Source organism: Lissotriton helveticus, chromosome 3_1 (assembly GCF_964261635.1).
Source record: "Lissotriton helveticus chromosome 3_1, aLisHel1.1, whole genome shotgun sequence".
Classification (NCBI taxonomy): domain Eukaryota; kingdom Metazoa; phylum Chordata; class Amphibia; order Caudata; family Salamandridae; genus Lissotriton; species Lissotriton helveticus.
This window is the reverse complement of record NC_136061.1, coordinates 2,022,635,351-2,022,659,674: the sequence shown is the minus strand read 5'-3', so window position 1 is coordinate 2,022,659,674 and position 24,324 is coordinate 2,022,635,351.

Below are 24,324 nucleotides of genomic sequence, written 5' to 3'. Positions count from 1 at the left end.
TTGATAGATCACCGTTCTTTAGCCCACTCTGCCACCCCAGTTCAGACATGGCTATATGCAAATCAGTCTGACCCTGTGCCTCATGGGAACAGTCCAGCCCGAACTGCCAAGCCATGCCTTCCTTGGACCGGAAACAAGCTTCCTAGGACCGGTTTCTGGCATTCCAGCCGTCTTCAGCCCGGCTTGCTTGAATCCAGTGGCAAAGTGAGCAAGGGACTCACGTCTGAGCATACCCTGCCACACTTATGGCGGCCAAAGCGGAACAAAAGGGGGTGGTGATGGACGGAGCAACTGAACCAATCAAACACTCACACCCAGTCAAAAGCTCTGGGTTTGATCCATCACCGTTCTTTAGCCCACTCTGCCACCCCAGTTCAGACATGGCTATATGCAAATCAGTCTGACCCTGTGCCTCATGGGAACAGTCCAGCCCGAACTGCCAAGCCATGCCTTCCCTGGACCGGAAACAAGCTTCCGAGGACCGGTTTCTGGCATTCCAGCCGTCTTCAGCCCGGTTTGCTTGAATCCAGTGGCAAAGTGAGCAAGGGACTCACGTCTGAGCATACCCTGCCACACTTATGGTGGCCAAAGCGGTACAAAAGGGGGTGGTGATGGACGGAGCATCTGAACCAATCAAACACTCACACCCAGTCAAAAGATCTGGGTTTGATTCATCATCGTTCTTTAGCCCACTCTGCCACCCCAGTTCAGACATGGCTATATGCAAATCAGTCTGACCCTGTGCCTCATGAGAACAGTCCAGCCCGAACTGCCAAGCCATGCCTTCCCTGGACCGGAAACAAGCTTCCGAGGACCGGTTTCTGGCATTCCAGCCGTCTTCAGCCCGGCTTGCTTGAATCCAGTGGCAAAGTGAGCAAGGGACTCACGTCTGAGCATACCCTGCCACACTTATGGCGGCCAAAGTGGTACAAAAGGAGGTGGTGATGGACGGAGCATCTGAACAAATTAAACACTCACACCCAGTCAAAAGCTCTGGGTTTGATCCATCACCGTTCTTTAGCCCACTCTGCCACCCCAGTTCAGACATGGCTATATGCAAATCAGTCTGACCCTGTGCCTCATGGGAACAGTCTTACCCGAACTGCCAAGCCATGCCTTCCCTGGACCGGAAACAAGCTTCCGAGGACCGGTTTCTGGCATTCCAGCCGTCTTCAGCCCGGCTTGCTTGAATCCAGTGGCAAAGTGAGCAAGGGACGCACGTCTGAGCATACCCTGCCACACTTATGGCGGCCAAAGCGGAACAAAAGGGGGTGGTGATGGACGGAGCAACTGAACCAATCAAACACTCACACCCAGTCAAAAGCTCTGGGTTTGATCCATCACCGTTCTTTAGCCCACTCTGCCACCCCAGTTCAGACATGGCTATATGCAAATCAGTCTGACCCTGTGCCTCATGGGAACAGTCCAGCCCGAACTGCCATGCCATGCCTTCCCTGGACTGGAAACAAGCTTCCGAGGACCGGTTTCTGGCATTCCAGCCATCTTCAGCCCGGCTTGCTTGAATCCAGTGGCAAAGTGAGCAAGGGACTCACGTCTGAGCATACCCTGCCACACTTATGGCGGCCAAAGCGGTACAAAAGGGGGTGGTGATGGACGGAGCATCTGAACAAATTAAACACTCACACCCAGTCAAAAGATCTGGGTTTGATCCATCGCCGTTCTTTAGCCCACTCTGCCACCCCAGTTCAGACATGGCTATATGCAAATCAATCTGAACCTGTGCCTCATGGGAACAGTCCAGCCCGAACTGCCAAGCCATGCCTTCCCTGGACCGGAAACAAGCTTCCGAGGACCGGTTTCTGGCATTCCAGCCGTCTTCAGCCCGGCTTGCTTGAATCCAGTGGCAAAGTGAGCAAGGGACTCACGTCTGAGCATACCCTGCCACACTTATGGCGGCCAAAGCGGAACAAAAGGGGGTGGTGATGGACGGAGCAACTGAACCAATCAAACACTCACACCCAGTCAAAAGCTCTGGGTTTGATCCATCACCGTTCTTTAGCCCACTCTGCCACCCCAGTTCAGACATGGCTATATGCAAATCAGTCTGACCCTGTGCCTCATGGGAACAGTCCAGCTCGAACTGCCAAGCCATGCCTTCCCTAGACCGGAAACAAGCTTCCGAGGACCGGTTTCTGGCATTCCAGCCGTCTTCAGCCCGGTTTGCTTGAATCCAGTGGCAAAGTGAGCAAGGGACTCACGTCTGAGCATACCCTGCCACACTTATGGTGGCCAAAGCGGTACAAAAGGGGGTGGTGATGGACGGAGCATCTGAACCAATCAAACACTCACACCCAGTCAAAAGATCTGGGTTTGATCCATCACCGTTCTTTAGCCCACTCTGCCACCCCAGTTCAGACATGGCTATATGCTAATCAGTCTGACCCTGTGCCTCATGAGAACAGTCCAGCCCGAACTGCCAAGCCATGCCTTCCCTGGACCGGAAACAAGCTTCCGAGGACCGGTTTCTGGCATTCCAGCCGTCTTCAGCCCGGCTTGCTTGAATCCAGTGGCAAAGTGAGCAAGGGACTCACGTCTGAGCATACCCTGCCACACTTATGGCGGCCAAAGCGGTACAAAAGGAGGTGGTGATGGACGGAGCATCTGAACAAATTAAACACTCACACCCAGTCAAAAGATCTGGGTTTGATCCATCACCGTTCTTTAGCCCACTCTGCCACCCCAGTTCAGACATGGCTATATGCAAATCAGTCTGACCCTGTGCCTCATGGGAACAGTCCATCCCGAACTGCCAAGCCATGCCTTCCCTGGACCGGAAACAAGCTTCCGAGGACCGGTTTCTGGCATTCCAGCCGTCTTCAGCGCGGCTTGCTTGAATCCAGTGGCAAAGTGAGCAAGGGACTCACGTCTGAGCATAACCTGCCACACTTATGGTGGCCAAAGCGGAACAAAAGGGGGTGGTGATGGACGGAGCAACTGAACCAATCAAACACTCACACCCAGTCAAAAGCTCTGAGTTTGATCCATCACCGTTCTTTAGCCCACTCTGCCAACCCAGTTCAGACATGGCTATATGCAAATCAGTCTGACCCTGTGCCTCATGGGAACAGTCCAGCCCGAACTGCCAAGCCATGCCTTCCCTAGACCGGAAACAAGCTTCCGAGGACCGGTTTCTGGCATTCCAGCCATCTTCAGCCCGGCTTGCTTGAATCCAGTGGCAAAGTGAGCAAGGGACTCACGTCTGAGCATACCCTGCCACACTTATGGCGGCCAAAGCGGTACAAAAGGGGGTGGTGATGGACGGAGCATCTGAACAAATTAAACACTCACACCCAGTCAAAAGATCTGGGTTTGATCCATCGCCGTTCTTTAGCCCACTCTGCCACCCCAGTTCAGACATGGCTATATGCAAATCAATCTGAACCTGTGCCTCATGGGAACAGTCCAGCCCGAACTGCCAAGCCATGCCTTCCCTGGACCGGAAACAAGCTTCCGAGGACCGGTTTCTGGCATTCCAGCCGTCTTCAGCCCGGCTTGCTTGAATCCAGTGGCAAAGTGAGCAAGGGACTCACGTCTGAGCATACCCTGCCACACTTATGGCGGCCAAAGCGGAACAAAAGGGGGTGGTGATGGACGGAGCAACTGAACCAATCAAACACTCACACCCAGTCAAAAGCTCTGGGTTTGATCCATCACCGTTCTTTAGCCCACTCTGCCACCCCAGTTCAGACATGGCTATATGCAAATCAGTCTGACCCTGTGCCTCATGGGAACAGTCCAGCTCGAACTGCCAAGCCATGCCTTCCCTAGACCGGAAACAAGCTTCCGAGGACCGGTTTCTGGCATTCCAGCCGTCTTCAGCCCGGTTTGCTTGAATCCAGTGGCAAAGTGAGCAAGGGACTCACGTCTGAGCATACCCTGCCACACTTATGGTGGCCAAAGCGGTACAAAAGGGGGTGGTGATGGACGGAGCATCTGAACCAATCAAACACTCACACCCAGTCAAAAGATCTGGGTTTGATCCATCACCGTTCTTTAGCCCACTCTGCCACCCCAGTTCAGACATGGCTATATGCAAATCAGTCTGACCCTGTGCCTCATGAGAACAGTCCAGCCCGAACTGCCAAGCCATGCCTTCCCTGGACCGGAAACAAGCTTCCGAGGACCGGTTTCTGGCATTCCAGCCGTCTTCAGCCCGGCTTGCTTGAATCCAGTGGCAAAGTGAGCAAGGGACTCACGTCTGAGCATACCCTGCCACACTTATGGCGGCCAAAGCGGTACAAAAGGAGGTGGTGATGGACGGAGCATCTGAACAAATTAAACACTCACACCCAGTCAAAAGATCTGGGTTTGATCCATCACCGTTCTTTAGCCCACTCTGCCACCCCAGTTCAGACATGGCTATATGCAAATCAGTCTGACCCTGTGCCTCATGGGAACAGTCCATCCCGAACTGCCAAGCCATGCCTTCCCTGGACCGGAAACAAGCTTCCGAGGACCGGTTTCTGGCATTCCAGCCGTCTTCAGCGCGGCTTGCTTGAATCCAGTGGCAAAGTGAGCAAGGGACTCACGTCTGAGCATAACCTGCCACACTTATGGTGGCCAAAGCGGAACAAAAGGGGGTGGTGATGGACGGAGCAACTGAACCAATCAAACACTCACACCCAGTCAAAAGCTCTGAGTTTGATCCATCACCGTTCTTTAGCCCACTCTGCCAACCCAGTTCAGACATGGCTATATGCAAATCAGTCTGACCCTGTGCCTCATGGGAACAGTCCAGCCCGAACTGCCAAGCCATGCCTTCCCTAGACCGGAAACAAGCTTCCGAGGACCGGTTTCTGGCATTCCAGCCGTCTTCAGCCCGGTTTGCTTGAATCCAGTGGCAAAGTGAGCAAGGGACTCACGTCTGAGCATACCCTGCCACACTTATGGTGGCCAAAGTGGTACAAAAGGGGGTGGTCATGGACGGAGCATCTGAACCAATCAAACACTCACACCCAGTCAAAAGATCTGGGTTTGATCCATCACCGTTCTTTAGCCCACTCTGTCACCCCAGTTCAGACATGGCTATATGCAAATCAGTCTGACCCTGTGACTCATGGGAACAGTCCAGCCCGAACTGCCAAGCCATGCCTTCCCTGGACCGGAAACAAGCTTCCGAGGACCGGTTTCTGGCATTCCAGCCGTCTTCAGCCCGGCTTGCTTGAATCCAGTGGCAAAGTGAGCAAGGGACTCACGTCTGAGCATACCCTGCCACACTTATGGCGGCCAAAGCGGTACAAAAGGGGGTGGTGATGGACGGAGCATCTGAACCAATCAAACACTCACACCCAGTCAAAAGATCTGGGTTTGATCCATCACCGTTCTTTAGCCCACTCTGCCACACCAGTTCAGACATGGCTATATGCAAATCAGTCTGACCCTGTGCCTCATGGGAACAGTCCAGCCCGAACTGCCAAACCATGTCTTCCCTGGACCGGAAACAAGCTTCCGAGGACCGGTTTCTGGCATTCCAGCCGTCTTCAGCCCCACTTGCTTGAATCCAGTGGCAAAGTGAGCAAGGGACTCACGTCTGAGCATACCCTGCCACACTTATGGCGGACAAAGCGGTACAAAAGGGGGTGGTGATGGACGGAGCATCTGAACCAATCAAACACTCACACCCAGTCAAAAGATCTGGGTTTGATAGATCACCGTTCTTTAGCCCACTCTGCCACCCCAGTTCAGACATGGCTATATGCAAATCAGTCTGACCCTGTGCCTCATGAGAACAGTCCAGCCCGAACTGCCAAGCCATGCCTTCCCTGGACCGGAAACAAGCTTCCGAGGACCGGTTTCTGGCATTCCAGCCGTCTTCAGCCCGGCTTGCTTGAATCCAGTGGCAAAGTGAGCAAGGGACTCACGTCTGAGCATACCCTGCCACACTTATGGCGGCCAAAGCGGAACAAAAGGGGGTGGTGATGGACGGAGCAACTGAACCAATCAAACACTCACACCCAGTCAAAATATCTGGGTTTGATCCATTACCGTTCTTTAGCCCACTCTGCCACCCCAGTTCAGACATGGCTATATGCAAATCAGTCTGACCCTGTGCCTCATGGGAACAGTCCAGCCCGAACTGCCAAGCCATGCCTTCCCTGGACCGGAAACAAGCTTCCGAGGACCGGTTTCTGGCATTCCAGCCGTCTTCAGCCCGGCTTGCTTGAATCCAGTGGCAAAATGAGCAAGGGACTCACTTCTGAGCATACCCTGCCACACTAATGGCGGCCAAAGCGGTACAAAAGGGGGTGGTGATGGACGGAGCATCTGAATAAATTAAACACTCACACCCAGTCAAAAGATCTGGGTTTGATCCATCACCGTTCTTTAGCCCACTCTGCCACCCCAGTTCAGACATGGCTATATGCAAATCAGTCTGACCCTGTGCCTCATGGGAACAGTCCAGCCCGAACTGCCAAGCCATGCCTTCCCTGGACCGGAAACAAGCTTCCGAGGACCGGTTTCTGGCATTCCAGCCGTCTTCAGCCCGGCTTGCTTGAATCCAGTGGCAAAGTGAGCAATTGACTCACGTCTGAGCATACCCTGCCACACTTATGGCGGCCAAAGCGGAACAAAAGAGGGTGGTGATGGACGGAGCAACTGAACCAATCAAACACTCACACCCAGTCAAAAGCTCTGGGTTTGATCCATCACCGTTCTTTAGCCCACTCTGCCACCCCAGTTCAGACATGGCTATATGCAAATCAGTCTGACCCTGTGCCTCATGGGAACAGTCCAGCTCGAACTGCCAAGCCATGCCTTCCCTAGACCGGAAACAAGCTTCCGAGGACCGGTTTCTGGCATTCCAGCCGTCTTCAGCCCGGTTTGCTTGAATCCTGTGGCAAAGTGAGCAAGGGACTCACGTCTGAGCATACCCTGCCACACTTATGGTGGCCAAAGCGGTACAAAAGGGGGTGGTGATGGACGGAGCATCTGAACCAATCAAACACTCACACCCAGTCAAAAGATCTGGGTTTGATCCATCACCGTTCTTTAGCCCACTCTGCCACCCCAGTTCAGACATGGCTATATGCAAATCAGTCTGACCCTGTGCCTCATGAGAACAGTCCATCCCGAACTGCCAAGCCATGCCTTCCCTGGACCGGAAACAAGCTTCCGAGGACCGGTTTCTGGCATTCCAGCCGTCTTCAGCGCGGCTTGCTTGAATCCAGTGGCAAAGTGAGCAAGGGACTCACGTCTGAGCATACCCTGCCACACTTATGGCGGCCAAAGCGGAACAAAAGGGGGTGGTGATGGACGGAGCAACTGAACCAATCAAACACTCACACCCAGTCAAAAGATCTGGGTTTGATCCATCACCGTTCTTTAGCCCACTCTGCCACCCCAGTTCAGACATGGCTATATGCAAATCAGTCTGACCCTGTGCCTCATGGGAACAGTCCAGCCCGAACTGCCAAGCCATGCGTTCCCTGGACCGGAAACAAGCTTCCGAGGACCGGTTTCTGGCATCCCAGCCGTCTTCAGCCCGGCTTGCTTGAATCCAGTGGCAAAATGAGCAAGGGACTTACTTCTGAGCATACCCTGCCACACTTATGGCGGCCAAAGCGGTACAAAAGGGGGTGGTGATGGACGGAGCATCTGAACAAATTAAACACTCACACCCAGTCAAAAGATCTGGGTTTGATCCATCACCGTTCTTTAGCCCACTCTGCCACCCCAGTACAGACATGGCTATATGCAAATCAGTCTGACCCTGTGCCTCATGGGAACAGTCCAGCCCGAACTGCCAAGCCATGCCTTCCCTGGACCGGAAACAAACTTCCGAGGACCGGTTTCTGGCATTCCAGCCGTCTTCAGCCCGGCTTGCTTGAATCCAGTGGCAAAGTGAGCAAGGGACTCACGTCTGAGCATACCCTGCCACACTTATGGTGGCCAAAGCGGAACAAAAGGGGGTGGTGATGGACGGAGCAACTGAACCAATCAAACACTCACACCCAGTAAAAAGCTCTGGGTTTGATCCATCACCGTTCTTTAGCCCACTCTGCCACCCCAGTTCAGACATGGCTATATGCAAATCAGTCTGATCCTGTGCCTCATGGGAACAGTCCAGCTCGAACTGCCAAGCCATGCCTTCCCTAGACCGGAAACAAGCTTCCGAGGACCGGTTTCTGGCATTCCAGCCGTCTTCAGCCCGGTTTGCTTGAATCCAGTGGCAAAGTGAGCAAGGGACTCACGTCTGAGCATACCCTGCCACACTTATGGTGGCCAAAGCGGTACAAAAGGGGGTGGTGATGGACGGAGCATCTGAACCAATCAAACACTCACACCCAGTCAAAAGATCTGGGTTTGATCCATCACCGTTCTTTAGCCCACTCTGCCACCCCAGTTCAGACATGGCTATATGCAAATCAGTCTGACCCTGTGCCTCATGGGAACAGTCCATCCCGAACTGCCAAGCCATGCCTTCCCTGGACCGGAAACAAGCTTCCGAGGACCGGTTTCTGGCATTCCAGCCATCTTCAGCGCGGCTTGCTTGAATCCAGTGGCAAAGTGAGCAAGGGACTCACGTCTGAGCATACCCTGCCACACTTATGGCGGCCAAAGCGGTACAAAAGGGGGTGGTGATGGACGGAGCATCTGAACAAATTAAACACTCACACCCAGTCAAAAGATCTGGGTTTGATCCATCACCGTTCTTTAGCCCACTCTGCCACCCCAGTTCAGACATGGCTATATGCAAATCAGTCTGACCCTGTGCCTCATGGGAACAGTCCAGCCCGAACTGCCAAGCCATGCCTTCCCTGGACCGGAAACAAGCTTCCGAGGACCGGTTTCTGGCATTCCAGCCGTCTTCAGCCCGGCTTGCTTGAAATCAGTGGCAAAGTGAGCAAGGGACTCACGTCTGAGCATACCCTGCCACACTTATGGCGGCCAAAGCGGAACAAAAGGGGGTGGTGATGGACGGAGCAACTGAACCAATCAAACACTCACACCCAGTCAAAAGCTCTGGGTTTGATCCATCACCGTTCTTTAGCCTACTCTGCCACCCCAGTTCAGACATGGCTATATGCAAATCAGTCTGACCCTGTGCCTCATGGAAACAGTCTTGCCCGAACTACCGAGCCATGCCTTCCCTAGACCGGAAACAAGCTTCCGAGGACCGGTTTCTGGCATTCCAGCCGTCTTCAGCCCGGTTTGCTTGAATCCAGTGGCAAAGTGAGCAAGGGACTCACGTCTGAGCATACCCTGCCACACTTATGGCGGCCAAAGCGGTACAAAAGGGGGTGGTGATGGACGGAGCATCTGAACAAATTAAACACTCACACCCAGTCAAAAGATCTGGGTTTGATCCATCACCGTTCTTTAGCCCACTCTGCCACCCCAGTTCAGACATGGCTATATGCAAATCAGTCTGACCCTGTGCCTCATGGGAACAGTCCAGCCCGAACTGCCAAGCCATGCCTTCCCTGGACCGGAAACAAGCTTCCGAGGACCGGTTTCTGGCATTCCAGCCGTCTTCAGCCCGGCTTGCTTGAATCCAGTGGCAAAGTGAGCAAGGGACTCACATCTGAGCATACCCTGTCACACTTATGGTGGCCAAAGCGGAACAAAAGGGGGTGGTGATGGACGGAGCAACTGAACCAATCAAACACTCACACCCAGTCAAAAGCTCTGGGTTTGATCCATCACCGTTCTTTAGCCCACTCTGCCACCCCAGTTCAGACATGGCTATATGCAAATCAGTCTGACCCTGTGCCTCATGGGAACAGTCCAGCCCGAACTGCCAAGCCATGCCTTCCCTAGACCGGAAACAAGCTTCCGAGGACCGGTTTCTGGCATTCCAGCCGTCTTCAGCCCGGTTTGCTTGAATCCAGTGGCAAAGTGAGCAAGGGACTCACGTCTGAGCATACCCTGCCACACTTATGGTGGCCAAAGCGGTACAAAAGGGGGTGGTGATGGACGGAGCATCTGAACCAATCAAACACTCACACCCAGTCAAAAGATCTGGGTTTGATCCATCACCGTTCTTTAGCCCACTCTGCCACCCCAGTTCAGACATGGCTATATGCAAATCAGTCTGACCCTGTGCCTCATGAGAACAGTCCAGCCCGAACTGCCAAGCCATGCCTTCCCTGGACCGGAAACAAGCTTCCGAGGACCGGTTTCTGGCATTCCAGCCGTCTTCAGCCCGGCTTGCTTGAATCCAGTGGCAAAGTGAGCAAGGGACTCACGTCTGAGCATACCCTGCCACACTTATGGCGGCCAAAGCGGTACAAAAGGAGGTGGTGATGGACGGAGGTTCTGAACAAATTAAACACTCACACCCAGTCAAAAGATCTGGGTTTGATCCATCACCGTTCTTTAGCCCACTCTGCCACCCCAGTTCAGACATGGCTATATGCAAATCAGTCTGACCCTGTGCCTCATGGGAACAGTCCATCCCGAACTGCCAAGCCATGCCTTCCCTGGACCGGAAACAAGCTTCCGAGGACCGGTTTCTGGCATTCCAGCCGTCTTCAGCGCGGCTTGCTTGAATCCAGTGGCAAAGTGAGCAAGGGACTCACGTCTGAGCATACCCTGCCACACTTATGGCGGCCAAAGCGGAACAAAAGGGGGTGGTGATGGACGGAGCAACTGAACCAATCAAACACTCACACCCAGTCAAAAGATCTGGGTTTGATCCATCACCGTTCTTTAGCCCACTCTGCCACCCCAGTTCAGACATGGCTATATGCAAATCAGTCTGACCCTGTGCCTCATGGGAACAGTCCAGCCCGAACTGCCAAGCCATGCGTTCCCTGGACCGGAAACAAGCTTCCGAGGACCGGTTTCTGGCATCCCAGCCGTCTTCAGCCCGGCTTGCTTGAATCCAGTGGCAAAATGAGCAAGGGACTCACTTCTGAGCATACCCTGCCACACTTATGGCGGCCAAAGCGGTACAAAAGGGGGTGGTGATGGACGGAGCATCTGAACAAATTAAACACTCACACCCAGTCAAAAGATCTGGGTTTGATCCATCACCGTTCTTTAGCCCACTCTGCCACCCCAGTACAGACATGGCTATATGCAAATCAGTCTGACCCTGTGCCTCATGGGAACAGTCCAGCCCGAACTGCCAAGCCATGCCTTCCCTGGACCGGAAACAAGCTTCCGAGGACCGGTTTCTGGCATTCCAGCCGTCTTCAGCCCGGCTTGCTTGAATCCAGTGGCAAAGTGAGCAAGGGACTCATGTCTGAGCATACCCTGCCACACTTATGGCGGCCAAAGCGGAACAAAAGGGGTTGGTGATGGACGGAGCAACTGAACCAATCAAACACTCACACCCAGTCAAAAGCTCTGGGTTTGATCCATCACCGTTCTTTAGCCCACTCTGCCACCCCAGTTCAGACATGGCTATATGCAAATCAGTCTGACCCTGTGCCTCATGGGAACAGTCCAGCTCGAACTGCCAAGCCATGCCTTCCCTAGACCGGAAACAAGCTTCCGAGGACCGGTTTCTGGCATTCCAGCCGTCTTCAGCCCGGTTTGCTTGAATCCAGTGGCAAAGTGAGCAAGGGACTCACGTCTGAGCATACCCTGCCACACTTATGGTGGCCAAAGCGGTACAAAAGGGGGTGGTGATGGACGGAGCATCTGAACCAATCAAACACTCACACCCAGTCAAAAGATCTGGGTTTCATCCATCACCGTTCTTTAGCCCACTCTGCCACCCCAGTTCAGACATGGCTATATGCAAATCAGTCTGACCCTGTGCCTCATGGGAACAGTCCATCCCGAACTGCCAACCCATGCCTTCCCTGGACCGGAAACAAGCTTCCGAGGACCGGTTTCCGGCATTCCAGCCATCTTCAGCGCGGCTTGCTTGAATCCAGTGGCAAAGTGAGCAAGGGACTCACGTCTGAGCATACCCTGCCACACTTATGGCGGCCAAAGCGGTACAAAAGGGGGTGGTGATGGACGGAGCATCTGAACAAATTAAACACTCACACCCAGTCAAAAGATCTGGGTTTGATCCATCACCGTTCTTTAGCCCACTCTGCCACCCCAGTTCAGACATGGCTATATGCAAATCAGTCTGACCCTGTGCCTCATGGGAACAGTCCAGCCCGAACTGCCAAGCCATGCCTTCCCTGGACCGGAAAAAGGCTACGGAGGACCGGTTTCTGGCATTCCAGCCGTCTTCAGCCCGGCTTGCTTGAATCCAGTGGCAAAGTGAGCAAGGGACTCACGTCTGAGCATACCCTGCCACACTTATGGCGGCCAAAGCGGAACAAAAGGGGGTGGTGATGGACGGAGCAACTGAACCAATCAAACACTCACACCCAGTCAAAAGCTCTGGGTTTGATCCATCACCGTTCTTTAGCCCACTCTGCCACCCCAGTTCAGACATGGCTATATGCAAATCAGTCTGACCCTGTGCCTCATGGAAACAGTCTTGCCCGAACTACCGAGCCATGCCTTCCCTAGACCGGAAACAAGCTTCCGAGGACCGGTTTCTGGCATTCCAGCCGTCTTCAGCCCGGTTTGCTTGAATCCAGTGGCAAAGTGAGCAAGGGACTCCCGTCTGAGCATACCCTGCAACACTTATGGTGGCCAAAGTGGTACAAAAGGGGGTGGTGATGGACGGAGCATCTGAACCAATCAAACACTCACACCCAGTCAAACGATCTGGGTTTGATCCATCACCGTTCTTTAGCCCACTCTGCCACCCCAGTTCAGACATGGCTATATGCAAATCAGTCTGACCCTGTGCCTCATGGGAACAGTCCAGCCCGAACTGCCAAGCCATGCCTTCCCTGGACCGGAAACAAGCTTCCGAGGACCGGTTTCTTGCATTCCAGCCGTCTTCAGCCCCACTTGCTTGAATCCAGTGGCAAAGTGAGCAAGGGACTCACGTCTGAGCATACCCTGCCACACTTATGGCGGACAAAGCGGTACAAAAGGGGGTGGTGATGGACGGAGCATCTGAACCAATCAAACACTCACACCCAGTCAAAAGATCTGGGTTTGATAGATCACCGTTCTTTAGCCCACTCTGCCACCCCAGTTCAGACATGTCTATATGCAAATCAGTCTGACCCTGTGCCTCATGGGAACAGTCCAGCCCGAACTGCCAAGCCATGCCTTCACTGGACCGGAAACAAGCTTCCGAGGACCGGTTTCTGGCATTCCAGCCGTCTTCAGCCCCACTTGCTTGAATCCAGTGGCAAAGTGAGCAAGGGACTCATGTCTGAGCATACCCTGCCACACTTATGGTGGCCAAAGCGGTACAAAAGGGGGTGGTGATGGACGGAGCATCTGAACCAATCAAACACTCACACCCAGTCAAAAGACCTGGGTTTGATCCATCACCGTTCTTTAGCCCACTCTGCCACCCTAGTTCAGACATGGCTATATGCAAATCAGTCTGACCCCGTGCCTCATGGGAACAGTCCAGCCCGAACTGCCAAGCCATGCCTTCCCTGGACCGGAAACAAGCTTCCGAGGACCGGTTTCTGGCATTCCAGCCGTCTTCAGCCCGGCTTGCTTGAATCCAGTGGCAAAGTGAGCAAGGGACTCACGTCTGAGCATACCCTGCCACACTTATGGCGGCCAAAGCGGAACAAAAGGGGGTGGTGATGGACGGAGCAACTGAACCAATCAAACACTCACACCCAGTCAAAAGCTCTGGGTTTGATCCATCACCGTTCTTTAGCCCACTCTGCCACCCCAGTTCAGACATGGCTATATGCAAATCAGTCTGACCCTGTGCCTCATGGGAACAGTCTTGCCCGAACTACCGAGCCATGCCTTCCCTAGACCGGAAACAAGCTTCCGAGGACCGGTTTCTGGCATTCCAGCCGTCTTCAGCCCGGTTTGCTTGAATCCAGTTGCATAGTGAGCAAGGGACTCACGTCTGAGCATACCCTGCAACACTTATGGTGGCCAAAGTGGTACAAAAGGGGGTGGTGATGGACGGAGCATCTGAACCAATCAAACACTCACACCCAGTCAAAAGATCTGGGTTTGATCCATCACCGTTCTTTAGCCCACTCTGCCACCCCAGTTCAGACATGGCTATATGCAAATCAGTCTGACCCTGTGCCTCATGGGAACAGTCCAGCCCGAACTGCCAAGCCATGCCTTCCCTGGACCGGAAACAAGCTTCCGAGGACCGGTTTCTGGCATTCCAGCCGTCTTCAGCCCCACTTGCTTGAATCCAGTGGCAAAGTGAGCAAGGGACTCACGTCTGAGCATACCCTGCCACACTTATGGCGGCCAAAGCGGAACAAAAGGGGGTGGTGATGGACGGAGCAACTGAACCAATCAAACACTCACACCCAGTCAAAAGCTCTGGGTTTGATCCATCACCGTTCTTTAGCCCACTCTGCCACCCCAGTTCAGACATGGCTATATGCAAATCAGTCATACCCTGTGCCTCATGGGAACAGTCTTGCCCGAACTACCGAGCCATGCCTTCCCTAGACCGGAAACAAGCTTCCGAGGACCGGTTTCTGGCATTCCAGCCGTCTTCAGCCCGGTTTGCTTGAATCCAGTGGCATAGTGAGCAAGGGACTCACGTCTGAGCATACCCTGCAACACTTATGGTGGCCAAAGTGGTACAAAAGGGGGTGGTGATGGACGGAGCATCTGAACCAATCAAACACTCACACCCAGTCAAAAGATCTGGGTTTGATCCATCACCGTTCTTTAGCCCACTCTGCCACCCCAGTTCAGACATGGCTATATGCAAATCAGTCTGACCCTGTGCCTCATGGGAACAGTCCAGCCCGAACTGCCAAGCCATGCCTTCCCTGGACCGTAAACAAGCTTCCGAGGACCAGTTTCTGGCCAAAATTGTGGCAGGGTATGCTCAGACATGAGTCCCTTGCTCACTTTGCCACTGGATTCAAGCAAGCCGGGCTGAAGATGGCTGGAATGCCAGAAACCGGTCCTCGGAAGCTTGTTTCCGGTCCAGGGAAGACATGGTTTGGCAGTTCGGGCTGGACTGTTCCCATGAGGCACAGGGTCAGACTGATTTGCATATAGCCATGTCTGAACTGGGGTGGCAGAGTGGGCTAAAGAACGGTGATGGATCAAACCCAGATCTTTTGACTGGGTGTGAGTGTTTGATTGGTTCAGATGCTCCGTCCATCACCACCCCCTTTTGTACCGCTTTTGGCCACCATAAGTGTGGCAGGGTATGCTCAGACGTGAGTCCCTTGCTCACTTTGCCACTGGATTCAAGCAAGCCGGGCTGAAGACGGCTGGAATGCCAGAAACCGGTCCTCGGAAGCTTGTTTCCGGTCCAGGGAAGACATGGCTTGGCAGTTCGGGCTGGACTGTTCCCATGAGGCACAGGGTCAGAATGATTTGCATATAGCCATGTCTGAACTGGGGTGGCAGAGTGGGCTAAAGAACGGTGATGGATCAAACCCAGATCTTTTGACTGGGTGTGAGTGTTTGATTGGTTCAGATGCTCCGTCCATCACCACCCCCTTTTGTACTGCTTTTGGCTGCCATAAGTGTGGCAGGGTATGCTCAGACATGAGTCCCTTGCTCACTTTGCCACTGGATTCAAGCAAGCCGGGCTGAAGACGGCTGGAATGCCAGAAACCGGTCCTCGGAAGCTTGTTTCCAGTCCAGGGAAGACATGGCTTGGCAGTTCGGGCTGGACTGTTCCCATGAGGCACAGGGTCAGACTGATTTGCATATAGCCATGTCTGAACTGGGGTGGCAGAGTGGGCTAAAGAACGGTGATGGATCAAACCCAGATCTTTTGACTGGGTGTGAGTGTTTGATTGGTTCAGATGCTCCGTCATCACCACCCCCTTTTGTACCACCAGTAGGCCTGCAGGACTGATTGTGCCACCCAGTTAAGTAGCCCCTTTTAAAACATGTCTCAGGCCTGCGATTGCAGCATGTGTGTGCAGTTTTAAACTGACATTTCGACCTGGCAAAATAAACCTTTTGCCATTTTAATACAATACTCAACCCGAAGGGTATACCCTGGATAGCCCAGAGAGCAAGGTGCAGTGTTTCTAAAAGGTTGGACATATACTTTTAAGTTGTACATGTCCAGGTAGTAAAAAACTCTTACATTTGTTTATACTATCTCTCCTATAGGATAACATTGGGGTTGCCTAACTACATTTAACAAGCTAAAAACAGCAGAGAACCAACGGCGGACTCCAAATGCCGTACAATCCTCCAAGTAGTCCCCAAAATCAGGTAAGGCAATTCAATAATTGCGTGGTGTGCACAAAACAGCTCCCGCATCCGCCGTTGAGGGATGCAACCCGTCAGACCGGGAACCAAAATGCAACAACAATGGAGCTGGGCACTCCCAGAGAACTGTATAGTTTAGTTATGAGGCGTAATCTGTTGTCTCGTAGATATCATCTTTATTAAAGTACATCTGTTTCCTCGTAGATATCATCTTTATTAAAGTACATCCAAGTTCATCAGTTTAAGCAACAGCCAACGTGTTTCGTTCAGTAACTGAACTTCGTCAGGGCGAATAATAGAGTGCAATAAGTGTCACAAAGTGATCGAGATCAGTCCAAATGTGCACTTGAATAGGCTATGTCCTGCCTCTACAAAAAAGGGCTGCATACCCCTGCAGTCAGTGCAGAGCCAGGGCAGGTATGGCAGGAAGCCTGTGAACTTCATAGGGAAACCTCTAGAAGCTTTTCTCACTTCAAAGGGAGAACAAGGCATAAATCTCGGTCCTCAAACACCAACCCTTCAGTACACTTCTGGACTTGTGGAGACCCTGCCAGGAAGAAGGACTGTTTTGCTGCTGATAGGACTGCAACTCTGCTGGACTACTGCTTTGCTGGATTACTGCCTTTCTGGACTGCTGCTTTGCTGGCCTGCTGACTGCTGCCCTCCTGCCGGAGTCCGAGGGATGTGGACTTGCGCCTGAGCTCAGAACTCTCAGAGTGACCCCAAGGACTAGTCAGCTAGCCTCCTGTTCAAAGCCAGAGATACCAGGCTCCCAATCCCCTGAACCAGTGCCTAGATCCATAAAAGCAAGCCCCTGCTCCCCCAGGTGGTGCCCCTCTGGTCTTGGACCCTTGGAGTAGCCACAGAGAAGCTGAATTGATATTGTTGGGCTCTTTGCAACCAACAGGCCTGTTTGTGCCAAAACCTTGTCACTTGCACAGTTCGTCAATTTAATGCGAGATAGCCACGAGTGTCACCTTGGCTTTATGGTGCTATTTTCACTTAAGTCTTTAAAATTGCAAATCCCGGACCTAATGATTGAATTTTTGTCATTTTCATATCGGCTTATTTATGAAAATCTATTCTATTTTTCTATTTTGGTGTGGGATGATTTTGGTGTAGTGTTCTTTTATTTTATTAATGTTTGAAAAGATGCACAAATACTTTACAAAAATGCCCCTATAAGTTAAGCCTGACTGGTCTGTGCAAGCTACCAGAAGGTTGAGCACAGGTTAATTTGGGGTTTGCTTCTGACTTCCCCTGGCAAGGATTGTGGTTGCTGCTGAGTAGGGTTTCACCCCTCTCAACCAGTAACACAATTTCTTACAAGTACCCTCTTGCATAATTTGATAAGTGGAATGTAGTAGGACATTGAGCAAAGGACGGTTCAGTACTGCTGATGGAGAAAACATATTTACGGAGGAAGGAATAGGGTTATGTCATTATAATTTCTACTCTTTTCTCCATACTGAGTTTTCGAGTTTACTTTTGCATCTTGGAAACCATGGTTTGGAAAGGTAGTGAATTGCCATTTTTACATTCACCCCAAACCTAAGCAAAGAAACAGAGACATTACTGAACACCTATAATTTCTGAATGTGCCAATATTAGTCAATCACAGTAAATAAACAGCCAAAAGTCACCACATATTTTTAGATCTTCCTTAGGGTTGAGCCAAGTCTTACTTATTGAATGGATATCATGTGTATGATGACAAATCAAATATTTTCAATACTTAGGTTTAATCAGCATGTGAAAATGAATCTTGAAAGCCCCGGGTCCATGAAATTCATCAAGAAGTGCAACCATTCTGAAGTCTCTATTTCAATAAACTTGTTGTGGGTCTTCAAGAGGGTCTGAACATTGTTTCTATCTCAGTTATGCAGATTGTAGATTTCAAAAGAAGAATCAGACTGTTGAAAGTGTGGAGTAAATCGTTAGTAGGCAGCATACCACTTTTTTTTTTTTTTTAAACTTTATTTTTATTTCTTGGTGGCGAGTAAAATAAAGAGGCACAAATCATACAGGCAACATGGCAGCGAACACAAACGGACCAGGAAGGTCAGATCCAAAAGGAGGTACACAGCCAGATACGGCCCACATCCCGGAGGCAGGGCGGCAACTCACGACACCTGTGAAACAATGAAAGGGATTTGCTCTCGTGCTCCCAGAATCCCCTGGTCAATATCAACTTCTTCGCCAATTCTCTTAGATGACGCTCCACCAGTCCAAACAAAAAACAGAACAAGAACAAGAACCCCATGAACGGCATTCGTGGCATTGATGCAATCACATAAGGAGATATAGGCAAGGGCCCACTACAGAGCGAACCTCATAATAGAACGTGGTCGATGGTAATCACAGTGATAAACAAGTGTACGCAACAAGGAAGATCGGCATGACTCAGGGTACTGCTACATCACCTCAAGACACTACACCCCAGAACCCTCCCCACCAACATCAGACTCCGAGGAAGCGGAGGAAAACAGCTCCGCGCTGGTAGCGTCAGAGTCAACCTCCTCCATCCCCTCGATACACATAGCCCTCCAAGCGAGTAAGTCATCCTGGAGCTTCCCATCCCTTCGCGTGCTCTGCATATGTGACTCCTCCGCTAAGGCCCATTCCCTAGCGTCCCGTAACCAACTGGAGAGTTCAGGCGCCCTCTGCCCCATCCAAGTAATGGCCACCCGCCTTCTCGCTAGAACCAACAGGAGTTGCAGTAGTTTGTAGGACAGACCCCTCTTCCTGGGTTTTGGCACTAGCGCCAGCAAACAGTGAATCGGCTCCAGTTGGATCACAAGGTGCGTAATCCGGGTAATGTGCGCCACCACCTCGACCCAAAAGTCATGTACTAAGGGGCATTCCCAGGCCAGGTGAAGGAAACCCGCCCGTTCAGCATTACACCTCGGGCAAGTATGGCTCCTGTCCGAGGAGATACGGTGGAGGGAGGCAGGTGTCATATATGTGCGATGGAGAAAGTTAAAATGTATCAATTTAAAACGCGCATTACAAGAGACCTTACGAGTCAACATCCCTATCCGCTTCCTCTGGGCCGGATCCAACTCAATCCCCAGGTCCGCCTCCCAAGCCCTCCAAGCAGGCAACAACGGGGGAGTCGAGTCCCTGCGCATCGCTGAGTAAAGAAGGGAAACCAGTCTCCTACCTCTGCCACAGGACAAGATGATGTCCAAGGTATTAGTGAGCTCGGGCGCCTCCGGAAATTGGGGCCACGTCGTCCTAGCTACATCCCGGAGACAACCATAATGCAGGTATTGGCCCTCACGCAGACCAAATGAGTCCGCTGCCCTCTCAAATGACACAAACGAGTCGTCCGGATAGAGATCCGCAAGTGTCTCGCAACCGCCCACGCACCACTCCCGGAAAGACATATTCGCCTCCATCTCGAGTATTGGGGCCAGGATCCAAAGGGAGAGATCCCTATGGAACGGCGCACGGCGCAAAACGCGTTCAACGAAGCGCTGCCATATGCGGGCCGTATGCCTGACGACATAGGGCAGCGCGTCGTCGGCGCCCCGACCCTGCATAAGAGCTTGCTGTAGCACCCTGTCCGAAGCCACTCCCGTCAACAAGGCCAACTCCCAGTTCTCAGTGTCAGCAAACCATCTGGCTGCCGGGAGAAGTTGTGCAGCATAATAGTATAAGTCAAATCTCGGGGCCTCAAGGCCTCCCGCATCCCAACACTGCGTCACCGTGCGCAACGCAACTCTGCTGCGACCACCCGCCCAGAGAAGAGAGGTAAGGAGCGAATTTAGTGTGCGAAACACCCGGGGGGGCAACGGGCAGAGGGTATTCTGCAGCACATACAGAACTCTAGGGAGCATCACCATCTTAGCAACCGCTAGACGGCCCATAAGGGAGAGAGGGAGCGTGTTCCAGAATACAACGGACTTGCGGAGGGCCACAAGAATCCTATCCATGTTATGGGTCAAGAGAGCCTCATCAGAGGCGGCCACCTGTATACCCAGGTACCGGAACGCCAAACGTTCACACCGGAGGCCCGCACAGTGAGAATCCGTCAGCGGGACGAGATCATCAGGAGTCAGTGGGAACACTAGGGACTTAGTAACATTTATGCGCAGGCCCGAGGCCGCACCAAAGCGGTCCAAGAGGCGCAACAGAGCGGGGAGGGCCTCCACCGGAGAGGTCAGGTAGAAAAGCGCATCATCGGCGTAAAGGGAGATGACATTAGTAGTACCTCCCACCACAATACCCCAGTCATGTAACTCCTTACGGGCTGATATGGCCAGGGGCTCAATTGCGAGGGCCAATAGAAGGGGGGACAACGGGCAGCCCTGTCGGGTACCCCTCCCCAACGTCCACTCATCAGAGCGGGCTGAACCCAGACGCACCTTGGCCCGGGGCATGCTATATAAGATCCGTATCCATTTTCGAAAGCCGGGACCAAATCCCATCTTGAGAAGGACATGCATGAGGTAACCCCAATGCACTGTATCAAAGGCCTTAGCCAGGTCAACGGAGACCAGCACATGGGGAGAGTCTCGCCCCCGGACTTCGTGCAATACGTGGTTCAGGCGGCGTAGGTTCATTGCCGTATTACGACCAGGGACAAAGCCACATTGGTCTGGATGGACGAGCTGGGCTACGTGCGGGGCAAGGCGACTGGCCAACAGCTTGGTCAGTATCTTCGCGTCCGAGTTAATCAAAGTGATAGGACGATACGAAGCGGGGTCTGTGCTGTCACCCCCCGGCTTCAGTATCATACAAACTTCACCCTGATTCAAGGTGGGCGGGAGGTCACCCGTGCGGAAGGCTTCGTTGTACACCTGCAAAAGGAGGGGGGATAGGCCGAACGTATGATAAAATTCTGCAGGGAATCCATCCCCGCCAGGGGTTTTGGCTCGTGGGAGGGCGGCAATCGCCGCAGAAATTTCACCGAGCGTCAGTTTGACATCAAGGTCTTTTGCCGCCGCCTCTGGGAGGGTCGGCAATCCAATGTCCTCGAGGTAGGGGTGGTAGACCTCCTCAGATATAGTTCGGTCGGGCTCATAGACAGCCCGCAGGTGGTCCCGCAGAACTGTGAGTATAGCCGCTTCCGAGTGGACCATATCACCATTGGGCGCCCGCAGGGCTACTATACGCTCAGCTGTGAACTCCCGGCGTAGTATCCAGGCCAACAAACGGCCAGATTTATCCCCCTCTCGATGCAGTCTCTGTCTATATTGGCCCAGCGTAAAGCGATCGAGCCTCGTGAGGATATCATGGATCGACTCAAGGGCCAGGCCCTCCACGCGTTGACCCGAGACGTCCGGGTCAGGGCGGGCCTGGACGCGCAAGAGCTCAGCCTCCGCAGCCTGTAAGTCCGAGAGTAGTTGTTTCCTGACCCTGTACGTCAGGCCCATGCACGCACCGCGGACGACCGCCTTCAGTGCCTCCCACTTAGTGGAGCAAGACAAGTCACTCCCCGCCCAGTTAAGTTCCAGGTAATCGGATAGGGTCGCAGCCACATGATCCCTGGCCACCTGATCCTGGAGCAGATCAGTAGGCAGTCTCCACGAGCGGGGACGTTCCATCCGGTCAGACCATAGCGCCACGCACGTGACCGGAGCATGATCCGAGAGGTATCGGGCCTGATGTGTGACCGTCAGCGTGAGAGAGGGGGGGAGATTGGCCGCCAACACTCTATCCAGCCTACTATGAGTGCCATGGGTTGGGGAATAACAAGTGTAAAGTTTCTGCGTGGGGTGACACGCACGCCAAACATCGATCGCCCCTATATTATGCATCACGTCCCGCAGACCCGCCGTCATACGAGGCTTAGTCCCCGCCCGAGGTGGATCCCGGTCCAGTTCATGATGTAGCACACAGTTAAAGTCCCCGCACCAAAGAAGGGGTGTGTCCAGACCAGGAGCCACTAGGTTCTGCATCCGGGAGAAAAATGCCGGGTCATCAACGTTCGGCGCGTACGTATTAAAGACCAGAAGGACCTTATCGTCCAACCTAAGTTTCGCCAATATGTACCTGCCTTCCACATCCGCATCAATATATTGGACAGCGCATGGAACCCCAGGGGCCACCCAGATTAGGACTCCCCTAGCGTACGTAGAGTAGGAGGAGTGGAATAGCTGGCCTCTCCATTTTTTGGCCAGTCGCTGCGCCCCATCATCATCCAAGTGGGTCTCCTGTAAACAAGCAACCGAAATCCCATGGCGTTTGAGGAAGGTGTGGACCCTGTGTCTCTTAGTGCACGTACCCAGGCCACGCACATTCCACGTTAAGAATTTAAACCCCATGACCACAATTCATGCCCAGCCGGGCAGCAGTATACACACAGCCTAGGCTGTCGCCAGCAGGCCCATGCTACAAATAAGTTCAAAAATGCATCACACAACGCAAGCGCCCCGCCAATCAGAAGCAACATGCGCCAAATGCCAGTGTCATCATTATCACCCCGCCCCCCAACAACCCCAAAACATGAAACTTTTGCAAGAACACCCTCCTCCCCACCACCCACGAGCAATAGGATAGCAACAACCAAAAACGCCACCCCGCCCTTCCCCCGCCAGTGCCAGGACGTGCACAGCCACCCCACACCACACATCCCACACTCACTCACACAAAGCAATGCAACCCCACCCACCCAACCACCCAGCTCCCCGAAAGACCAAGGTATCTAAGAAGAACACCCTGGCATCACCCCAGCCGCAACAGTAAGGCAAACATGACAATAGTGAAGTCCACCTCAGACCCCCCACAGCACACATGACCCAAAATAAATCACAAGGTACCGACCAGGGATCGGAAGGTCCCGATGACAGTGACGGACCGCTACAGGCCATAGGTTCACAGGTGAGAGGAGCCCCGCTCACCCGAGTAAACACAGACAAACACCACAGTTAGTTGAAACAAGGATCATTCCGACTCCCGCGCCGATGCAGCAGTCTCGGGGACCACCGTGGCCGTAGAGTCCGTGTTCAGCAGTATGTCCTGCAAGGTGTCCGGCACCAGGACGTCGTCAGGAGCAGCCGCCCCTGACGGGCTCGGGCCAGCCCTCGTCGGCGAGGTATTCATGAGGATGGCTCCATCTGGGCCCACCGTGGGCCGGGCCTCAGGGGAGCTCCGGGACCTGGAGCGACGATTTCTCCTACCACGACGTCGTCTCTGCGGCCTGGTACCCCAAGTGTCACGTGAGCCCCCTCGTTCTCCCGGGGGCAGGTCATCCCCTCTGATCTCCAGCCACTCCCAGACCTCCGCAGGCGTCTCAAAGAAATGTGCCCGGCCCTGGGCAATCACCTTCAGCTTGGCAGGATATAGGAGCATGTACTGAAGCTGCATATCGCGGAGTTTTTGTTTAACCCCCAAGTAGGATTTCCTCTGCTCCTGTACTTGTTGGGTATAATCTGGGTATATGGAGATGCGACAGTTCTCTATCATGTGGGGCCCAGTCTCCCTCGCCGCCTTGAGGATACAGTCGCGGTCCTTGTAATTCAGAATTTTCGCAATGATGGCTCTAGGAGCCTCTCCCGGCCTCGGAGGGGGCACCAAGGCTCTGTGCGCCCGTTCCACAATGAAGACGTTGGACAATCCAGTCGGACACAAGCGCTCACGGATCCAGGTCTCTAGGAAGCGCTCAGGGTTCCCCGCCTCCAGTCGCTCCGGTACTCCCAGTACTCGTATGTTGCTCCGACGCGCCCGTCCCTCTGCATCCTCAGCGCGCCGTTCTAGTGCCCGGGTAGTAGAGGAGAGCTGGGCAAGTGACTGTCGTAGGGAAGCGACCTCCCCCTGCAGCTGAGTGATGTTGCCCTCCGCATCCGAGACCTTGTCCGCGACGTTGCGAAGGTCCGTTCTCAGGAGGTTGACATCGATTGAGACCGTCTCAATCTGGTGTTCCAAGGCCGCATGGGAACCCTGAATAGCCTTTAGGAGTTCAGCTCTGGTCGGTTCCGGCGGCTCCTCACCCCTGTCGTCAGGGCCCGTCTGCCGCGTGATCCTCTGTGGCAGATGGCGGGGGGTGGTGTATTGGACAATCGTATTGGGTTGGGGGGTCTTTGAACTCCGACCCGTGCGGCCCGCCATGGTGAGCAGCTCAAGTCCGTGTGACCCAAGTGCGCACTCCCAGTCCAGCCGAGCAAGGAGGGCCCCCCCCCCGGGCCGGGC